Here is a 10,139-nt window from a genome sequence, read left to right as displayed (position 1 = left end):
CTTTTAAACTAATAGTGCGATTGGAATGGTTCGAGTCAGCTAGATACTATCTACTAGATATGTATGACAAATTAAAAAAATTTGAATGTACACTGCAACTAAATCTTATAAAATGTACTTTGGGTGTTAATAGGAGTTCCTTAATAATTATGCGTATTGTAAACCGTCTCTTAAAAAATATTTTAAAATAACCAAACGCAAGCCGATCGTTCTGACAGTGCACTATGCCCTGTTTTTTTTGGCATAAATCTGTTTTTCAAAAGTATTCAAAATTGCGAAAAGTTGATGTTAACGAATTAAGAACAGATCAAAATGTTATGTTACATAACGGAAATGTTAACTTAACAGGCCACTGTTAAAGTAACAGCTGTCAAACTCAGCTGCTGCAAGCGAACAGCACGGGAGTCCGTTGAGCCTAATTTTTTTGTGAAATCTAAAACTTATATCTCTTGAACGACAAGAGGTAAATCCTTCAAATTTGAAATGGATATTTCTTCTGCATGTGTGTACTATATGTTAAAATGAATATACTCCTTATTTTGTGTGTATTTTTCAAACAATTTATAAATTTAGCAAGTGATGTCTTGGTATAATTTTTTATATGAAATTTCCACTTTGAATAGAGTTTATAACAAGGAAGAACGCTATAGTCGAGTACCTCGACTATCAGATACCCGTTACTCAGATAACAAACTTTAAAATAAGTTAGCCGCGCACTTTGTTCTCTCTCCCTTGCTCTCATTTCTCGGCTCTGCTTTTGTTTCAGCCAGCGCCAAGAATGAGAAAGCAACACATAAAATAGACAAAAAACATTTATATTTATGTATGCTTGCTAAACATACACAATTTTATGGCACATTCTGTATTTCAAAATATTTGGTTGAATAGCTTTGTTTGAAAGAATTCTATTTGCCGCGGATATTAGATTGCAATTTTTTACGTCCACACACATGCATAAATACATATGTATGTATGTATGTCGTTTTCTGGTTCTAGTGTCAAGGCTTGTCCTAACTACTTTGGTTTGAGAGCATTGGACTGAAAACGGAAAAATTTTTTTGGGACAATCTATAGGTATTTATTAAGCTAATTCATATTCTTTGAAAGAGATAAATAAAGATGTACAGATCTTTAAAGGTTTTTGCCCGTCAATGGCACAAATGGATAAAGGGTTCATTATTCAATAGAGTAAGTTAGCCGCGCACTTTGCTCTCTCTGAGCGCCGGCAGGGCTTTTTTCTTTGCCGCTAAGTTCGGCCGGCAACTACCCTTCAGTTACAAAAAAAAAAGTTTCACTTGTGAATCACCTTGGTAATCACCTGGGACATGTCCTCGTGCACAAGTGAAGAACAAGTGACGCTCCATATAGAAAATTGTATGGGATGTCCGCATTTTCACAAGTGAAAATTCAAATGAAAATTTTTCGAAGTCCTACGGGATTTCACTTGTTCCTTATACTCATTTTTCGTATGGCCTGTCACGTGCCGGTGACACGTCCCAAGTGAATCACTTGGGAAAATCAGAATTTTTCCTTGAGTTTTCACTTGTGAAATCACTTGCAAGGGACACGTCCCAAGTGAATCACTTGGGAAAATCAGAATTCTTCCTTGAGTTTTCACTTGTGAAATCACTTGCAAGGGACACGTCCCAAGTGAATCACTTGGGAAAATCCGAATTTTTCCTTGAGTTTTCAATTATAAAAATATAAAATTTAAAATACATACATATTTAATTTCATTTTAATTCATTTTAATTATATGGTATTATTTAGATTTTCAAAAATTCTACAATAATTGTTTCTGTTTTTTTGCTTCGTAAACTTATTTTAAACGTTAGTCATCGCCGTTCTTAAACCTTTGTCCGGGTCCTCTGAATCCTTGGCCAACGCTCCTGAAAAAACATATGTTTAAAAAATGCGTTTTATTTGTTTAATTGTATATTTACCTTTTATAGCTGTGTTTAACCCTTTGCAGGATTTTTATTGGATCAAAACATTTCGTCATCCACTTTCGGCTAACGGAACCCATTGAATACCTTCAAAGTTTACGTACTTTAAACTAAGATCAATGCACAACATCTAAAACTTAACGTAGCACTTACCTGACTTTATTATATTAACTTAAAGAGACGACTAAAGTAACTCTGCTGCGCACAATTAACATGGATGCTTCCCTTTCAATCACTCAAACAGAATGCACCAAGTCTTCTCACCCCTTTACTTGATTTCTTTTGTTTTCTCTTCGGAATAACGGACCGGCCGAAATTTGTCTCTGCGAGCACGTAGTGCAGGCAGATTATAAGACAAGAAAGAGAGGGAAATATCCGAGTATCTGCCTCTCTTTGTTGCACGATCGTTTTCGTGGGCAGTCTTCTACGCTGCGCCGACTGCTCTGCTGACGTCAACAGCGGCACAGCGTTTTAGGCACAAAAAAAAAAACAAAAAAAGCTTTTTGCCTTGAGCCATGTCACCGCGTCCCTACTGCAGAACTGAAGGGTATTTACATACACACACATACACGCGTAAAAACATTTCGCATTGTCTGGCTCTGACGTCATAGCTTTTTTCTTTGGAGGTTTGTGGGCGTTCGAGTGGGCGTAGCAGACTACTGAAACAAACTTGCGCTGCGTAAGAAGCTCAGGAATCTGTACGCCAAATCTCAATAGCCTAGCTCTCATAGTTTCCGAGATCTCAGCGTTCATCCGGACAGACAGACGGACAGACGGACATGGCTAGATCGACTCGGCTAGTGATCCTGACCAAGAATATATATACTTTATGGGGTCGGAAACGCTTCCTTCTGCCTGTTACAAACTTTCCGACGAATATGGTATACCCTTTTACTCTACGAGTAACGGGTATAAAAAATGTTGAAATTTGTTGAGTAAGTGTATTAGACCATCTTTTAGAGTGATTAATTCCTAGTTTAAAGAATCCAGCCTCAATCTGGGATTTTTGCAAGTTTTTTGCAAAAATTACATTTTTATGTAGCAACCTCGCGATATGCAATGCGGCCCTGTTAGAGGTGTGGCGCAAGCAAACCTACGGCCGTGACAAACAGAGTGCTGTATTCGCTTTAACTTGTGGGCACATCCTCGACAATACTCCTTAGATGAATGAAACTCGTTTAAAGGAGAAAGCGCGAGTGTTTTCCGTAAATTTTTCCATTTTGTCAAAATTGCAATAGAAAAATGGACATCTTCACTATGGATGGACAAGTTCGCTTGGAATTAATTGGAAACGAAAGAAAAGTAGAGCCGAAAAGGTAATAAAATGGACGTCAAAACTGACATATTCTTTAAAAGGCACAGTACGCCAGAAAAAGGATGCAGCAGCCATCGCTCTCGGCTTAGAAACATAACTCGAGGTTACTGGTACAAGCGGCAAGGAGAGCTGTTTGTAAGACTTCACCAGGCAAGGAAGCATAGCAGAATTTGTGGTTTCACAGATGTGTTTCAAAGAGCAATGGACTTCCAATCCCATAATTTCATCGGTAAATTTAAACAGGCGCATTCAGAAACATAAGCGACTTCCCCTTCCACATGAAGTCATAGCATTGCTATCATGTGACTTAAAACATACAGAGGGATTTTTAGACGGTGCTGACCATAAGAAAGAAGACGACCATGACTTCCTTTATAACATTGAAATCAAAAATAAATTACATATTAAATTAAAAAAATAAAAAATTGGGGGGGTGGGGGGTTGGGCTACACCCCCACTTCTGCAAATTAAATCTAAGGGTGTACCGACCACTAGAAAAAAAAAACAAGGAAGAACGCTATAGTCTAGTACCTCGACTGTCAGATACCCGTTACTCAGCTAAATAGAGATATGCAAGTAGCAAAGCGATACCGGCGGTATACAGATTTAAGCGTTATGGGCGTTAGAGTGGGCGTGGCAAATTTTTTTTTGGACCAATCGATAGGTATTGACGAGACCAATACATTTCAGTTAAATTTGTTTATCTAGCATGAAAATTGTGGGCGTCACAGGTTTTCGCGGTTTGTGGGCGGTAAAGTGGGCGTGGCAAACATTTTTTTGGACCAATCGATAGGTATTGATGAGAACAATACATTTCAGTTAAAATTTTGTATCTAGCATAAAAATTGTGGGCGTCACAGGTTTTCGCGGCTTGTGGGCGTTAAAGTAGGCATGGCAAACTTTTTTTTGGGTCAATCGATAGGTATTGATGAGAACAATACATTTCAGTTAAAATTTTTATTCTAGCATCAGAACTGTAGGAGCCACAGTTTTGGGCGGTTTGTGGGCGTTAGAGTGGGCGTGGCACTCTACTGAAACAAACTTGCGCTGCGCAGGAATCTCAGGAATCTGCGTGCCTAATCCCAGTATTGTAACTCTCATAGTTTCCGAGATCTCAGCGTTCATACGGACAGACGGACAGACGGGCAGACGGACATGGCTAGATCGACTCGGCTAGTGATCCTGATCAAGGAAATATATACTTTATGGGGTCGGAAACGCTTCCTTCTACCTTTTACATACTTTCCGACAAATCTAGTATACTCTTTTAATCACGAGTAACGGTAATCAAGAAACGCAAACCTAAAATTACAACTTGACATGTGCAAACTAAAAAAAAAATAAAGAAACACTTGATTTTGTCGAAAATTCATATCAAACACCGCAAAAATCGTAAAACGACAGTGAAATTTAAAAAAGGTGCTACAATTAATAATAATAATAACAATGAAAGATAACTCATATGTAGATGGATGGAGATATGCGTGAAGCAACTATGCTTCTTTCACTAACACACCTAGCCTATATCGCCACCTATCTCTTCTTCTATAGCGCCACTTGGCCTACAGCGCCAGCTAGCGTATAGCGCCCGAGCGGTTTAGTGGCGTATCAGTGAAAACAGATAGAAGGAAGCGATTTCGACCCTATAAAGTATATATATTCTAAATCTGGATCACTAGCCGATTCGTTCTAGGCATTTCCGTCTGTCCGCATAAACGCTGAGATTTCGAATACTATAAGAGCTAGAATGTTTGAATTAATCATTCAAATTCTTAAGCGCACGTTTATTTATTGCCATGCCCAATCTAACGCCCATAACAGATCTTGTAATATTTTGTATATATTTAAAAAAGATTTCGTTCCTGCATGCCTAAAATGATAAAAATCGGCACATTCATTAAAGAGTTATCACCAAATGACATGCAGCAAATCGGCTGATTTGAGTAACACGTCACCAAACATATAGACGATAGGACAGTATAGGCTAGGTGGCCTCTCTTTTGCTCCCTTTAGCTAAATAATGGGTGTCTAATGGTCATTGTATTAAGACTAAGGATTAAGCGAGTACAAGCTTAATATTTTTTATGGGTTTCCATTTTTCTATTGTACCATATTTAAATTGTTCTTTGCTCCTATCCCTATGTTACTGGCATCCGTTGTAAAGAATAATCATTTATCAAAGACCTCATAAACTAAAACGGGGTCTGAAGTTATTAGAACTTTCATATTTTCTATATATGAGTTATCTTTTATTTTAATTATGACACCTTTTTTAAATTTTATCGTCATTGGTTTTACGATGATTGCGATGTTTGGTATAATTTTTCAACAAAATACATACAACCCTAGATATGATTTTATGTCTTGGGTTTTTTGGTATTGCAAAATTTTTTCTATATTCTTTAGGTTCTATTTTATTTATGCAGTAGTTACTAAGTGACCTAAAACTTCAGTATTCTTTTATAGAAATTTGCACATGTGAAGTTGACATTTTTAGTTAAATTTTTCCCTTACTAGTGTGTGAAAGGGTATACTAGACTCGTCGGAAAGTATCTAACCGGTTGAAGTATGTATGATGTAGAAAGAAGCCTTTCCGGCCCTATAAAGTATATGTATCCTTATGAACGCTGAGACCTTGGAAACTATAAGAGCTATAGAGTTGCGACTTGGCAAGTAGAGCCTTGGGCCTCCTGCGCAGGTTTTTCTAAGCTGGCTCCGACACCTACTTTAACGCCCACAATCGCATATAACGCTAACGCCCGTCTATTTTATAAAATAATTGTATACAAAACTAAACAATTATTAATAATAATAGGACTCTCGTTGTGTTCCTTGTTAGTGAAATCTCGTAAACAGCCGATAAGAATAAACGATATGTGGCCCTTTTTTTTTGGCTGAGTAATTGCGTGGATAGGGTAAAAAAGTAAGCTCTAATGATCGAGATCAGATATAGTTTTCAGAAAAATGATTCTCAGTCTTCAGTGGATCATCGGAGTGCTGGCTCTGTTATGATACGGAAATAAGCTTTAAGCATTAAAAATTACTCATATTGTGTTTAAATGAAAATCCCAGGTTATCAAGTCCAGGTGATAAATACCTGTACAATCCTTCAAAAGTTTACATTGGCCACACATAAGCAATTTTCAATGATTTTGTTTAAAATATTTCGAACGATATTGAAATTTAAATAATATGGTACAATAGTTGCTGAGACTCCAAGAAATAAGCACTTAACCGGTGGTTATCGTGTATTGTGGAATTATATTCAGAAAATTGCAATAATAATTTGTTCTGTAGTAGTATCTCAAAGCCTACTACTTGAACAAGGAAATTTATAAAAGTTAAATTTAAGGTAATACTCTAGATTAGGGGACTCACCCCCGAAATTCGGGAAAAAATTATCATCGGTGGACTGCGATATCTTAAGAATCTACGCGCAAAAAGAAGTTGGCGGTCGGACATGGTTCTCTTGTTATTAAATTTCAAAGTTCCCGGTTTTGCTATAAAAAACAAGGGTGCTTTTCTCATATTTTCAATCAAAGTAATTATATTTTAATAATTAGTTATAAAATTAATTAAATTTTTAAATGAGTTCCTATAAACTTAATTAGGGTTTCAAATGAGTTTCTATAAAAATAATGTAACAGTTTTTTATACAATAAAAAGTGTTTTTTTTTGTCTACTGAAAATGCATATCTAAATAATCATGTTATACGTGGAGTGCGGTCTATAAATACTGGTATTAGGCATGCAGACTCTTTGTTTTGTCAGTGTGCCACGCCCACTCTAACGGCCACAAGCCGCCCAAAACTGTGGGACCTACAGTTTTAGTGTTAGAATTTTAGCTGAAATGTATTGTTCTCATCAATACTCTAATGCCCTCAAACTGGTCAAACCTGTGGTTTCCTTCCTTCTAGAAAAAAATTTTAACTGAAATGTATTAGTCTCGTAAATACCTATCGATTGGCCCAAAAAAAGGATGCCACGCCCACTCCAATGCCCATAACGCTTAAACCTGTCTGTCGCCCACATAGGTGGGTAGGTGCCGCATCACAGTCTCGCTTTGCTGCTCGCATATCTCCATCTCCCTTCAGCTGAGTAACGGGTATCTGATAGTCGAGGTACTCGACTATAGCGTTCTTCCTTGCTTTCGTCTCCGTTAATTGTAGAGCGATTTAGCTATGTAGAATGGTGGCGCATTTAATCTCGCTTTGCTGCCTGCATATCTCTATTTAGCTGAGTAACGGGTATCTGATAGTCGAGGTACTCGACTATAGCGTTCTTCCTTGTTTATTATTTTATTATTATTATTATTATTATTATTATTATACCCGTTACTCGTAGAGTAAAAGGGTATACTAGATTTTTCGGAAAGTATGTAACAGGCAGAAGGAAGCGTTTCCGACCCCACAAAGTATATATATTCTTGATCAGGATCACTAGCCGAGTCGATCTAGCCATGTCCGTCTGTCCGTCTGTCCGTCTGTCCGTCTGTCCGTCTGTCTGTCCGTCCGGATGAACGCTGAGATCTCGGAAACTATGGGAGCTAGGCTATTGAGATTTGGCGTGCAGATTCCTGAGCTTCTTACGCAGCGCAAGTTTGTTTCAGCACAGTGCCACGCCCACTCTAACGCCCACAAACCGCCCAAAACTGTGGCTCCTACAGTTTTGATGCTAGAATAAAAATTTTAACTGAAATGTATTGTTCTCATCAATACCTATCGATTGACTCAAAAAAAGTTTGCCACGCCCACTTTAACGCCCACAAACCGCGAAAACCTGTGACGCCCACAATTTTCATGCTAGATAAAAAATTTTAACTGAAATGTATTGGTCTCGTCGATACCTATCGATTGATCCAAAAAAAAATTTGACACGCCCACTCTAACGCCCATAACGCTTAAATCTGTATACCGCCGGTAGGTGGCGCATTTTAATCTCGCTTTGCTGCTTGCATATCTCCATATAGCTGAGTAACGGGTATCTGATAGTCGAGGAACTCGACTATAGCGTTCTTCCTTGTTATTACTATTATTATTTTCTCTTGTTTATACTTCACAATGCAATTCGATTAGAGGATAATGGTTGGATCCGCCATTGTACTTATACAAAGGACCAGCTTTATACCAACTTGATAGCAGCTCCTTACCAACTAGCACCAGCTTCATACCAGCTAATACAAACGAAAACCAACTCGATACCAGCATAATACTAGCTTGCTACCAACGAAAACCAGCTTGGTACCACAAATACGAACAAGGAAGACAACATAGACATTGTTTTTAAGGAATTTAGACATTTATTAAAAAGACGGCAAATATGCCTGAAAATGTCAGGAAAAATCCTCAAGGCGGAGAATAAAACTAAAAAGGTTGGAGAATCCAATACTCTTAAGTTAGAGGAGCACATTTTATACTTCCCGAAAAGGTACACCCCTCTTAAGGATGATAACATCAAAGAAATGATTGACGCAAAATTTAATATCCGAAAAGGTAATGACAATTTGGACTAAGAAGTAAAAATCATTAAGACATTTTTAATTATAAGAACGCTAAAAGAAGAACAAATTATTAGGCTGTCAATAATTTTACCAGGAAAACATTTCACCGAATAAAATTCTCGATTTACTGTGACAGACATTTAACCCTCTGCCAAATTTTAAATTGAATATGCTGGTGAGACATTTCTGGCTAATACTTAGTATTAGTTTGAGTCTGTAGAGAAAGTTACATTTTTATGCCTTTTTTTCATGCAGGACAATATTCCAAGAATTTGTCCAATTTATTGACTTCTGCGCCTGGGTCGTGTCATTTCAGAAATCCTTAACACCTCCACCTTGTGTATTGTAGGTAACAACCCTGACTCTGAGATTACCTTTTTTAATTTAATTATGTACTAGAAAATGTACCATTAATCATTTTAAGAAAGGCAGAAAATAAAAAATTTTTCAGAAAACGGAATAGAAAAAAAATGTTATGCAGTTACTTACAGGTATGCCTTAAGTAAAATACTATTTTTTGATGAAAAATATCTCTGTAGCCTTGTATGGACGCGAAAAAAAGTTAAAAGTCGATTGGGTGACACAAAGTAAGGGCAATTCCAAGAAATATTTCTCAAGAAACTATGTGTCGAAAACCACATTTGACCCTCCCCAATGGCAAAAAAAAAATGCTTTTTAAACATCCCTTACTGAATTTTTGGAAAACTTCGTCGTTGTGGCAGACGTATTGATTATAAATTTTGGTGCATTTTTCGTCCATGTTGAATATTTTATATTCGTTGTGTATAATGTATTTGGGTAAATGTAGGATTGTTGTGTTTCTTATACGTAAGGGGACTATGTGGGAAAGTACAAATATGTGTGGATCATAAATTGGTATCTTAATATTAAAAATCAATCTATTATATTTGTCCGCTTGGGTGTCTAGATTTAATAATCGGTATAATTTTTCGTCCGTCTGTATTTTGAAATTTTGCTTTTCTATTATATTTTTGATTACTTCAATTTCTAGTTTTGACAATATGTATTTGGGTATGATATTTCATTTTAATAGAAGCAAACTTTCCGCAATATTGTTAACATGATTAGTAAGAATGTCAATATTAAAACTTATACGATTTATATATTGTAACAGGTGGATTTCTTTATGTTCTTGTGACAGCTTTTTATAAACGTCTTTATTATGATTGTTGATATATTCGTTAATTGTTTCTTGTTCCCTATTTATTTGCTCAGTAATGTTTTTGAATCTAATGAAAACTTCGTCATTTATTTCAATCTGACGGCTTAATCTTTCGGATACTTCTAAGTTGGTCTTGTCTAATCCATTTAACTGGTTTTTTATTTCTCTATCATCTGTGGCATCCATGTTTCCTGT

General features: G+C 36.6%; 1 protein-coding gene and 1 long non-coding RNA gene across 3 annotated transcripts in view; one reads left to right on the top strand and one right to left on the bottom strand.

Moving 5' to 3' along the window:
* Nucleotides 1-10,139, top strand: part of Snap25 (Synaptosomal-associated protein 25kDa) — a 379,996-nt gene that overhangs the window by 124,672 nt on the left and 245,185 nt on the right. The window lies entirely within an intron of this gene.
* On the bottom strand, nucleotides 1,780-2,498 carry LOC139353181 (uncharacterized). The gene is made up of 3 exons (XR_011604342.1): nucleotides 2,100-2,498; nucleotides 1,944-2,033; nucleotides 1,780-1,889 (listed from the first exon to the last, which is right to left on the bottom strand). It is a non-coding gene; the product is annotated as an uncharacterized lncRNA (long non-coding RNA).

Source organism: Drosophila suzukii, chromosome 3 (assembly GCF_043229965.1).
Source record: "Drosophila suzukii chromosome 3, CBGP_Dsuzu_IsoJpt1.0, whole genome shotgun sequence".
Taxonomy (NCBI): domain Eukaryota; kingdom Metazoa; phylum Arthropoda; class Insecta; order Diptera; family Drosophilidae; genus Drosophila; species Drosophila suzukii.
This window is presented reverse-complemented; position numbering and strand designations above follow the sequence as displayed.